Here is a 373-nt window from a genome sequence, read left to right as displayed (position 1 = left end):
ATCTCCTGTATGAACACAATGCTTTTGAATATCTCCACTTAATTCACGAAAATCGATCAGCGACACGAACAAAGACCAGACAGCAAAAAGAAACATATATTGCGCGTTTTCCGGACACAGAGCAAGTCGAGGATGTGCAAGCTGAAATAATAGTCACGTCACAGCGTCCTGCCACAACGTACTTTCCTATTTACGTCTTGGTTTGCCTGCATGGTTGTGTGGTGAAGTGCACGTACGGTAGGAGAGTACATAGTCACTTAGATATCGGAACGTGTACCTAAAAGCACTTCTCCCGAGGCAAACAAAGCAAGATAAAGCGTGGAAAGGGTTTGCGTTTTTTGGCCGTGAATCTGTTGGCAAGTTTTCGTTGGGT

Source organism: Penaeus monodon, chromosome 34 (genome assembly GCF_015228065.2).
Source record: "Penaeus monodon isolate SGIC_2016 chromosome 34, NSTDA_Pmon_1, whole genome shotgun sequence".
Taxonomy (NCBI): domain Eukaryota; kingdom Metazoa; phylum Arthropoda; class Malacostraca; order Decapoda; family Penaeidae; genus Penaeus; species Penaeus monodon.
The sequence above is the reverse complement of the archived record's forward strand: the minus strand, read 5'-3'. Positions refer to the sequence as shown.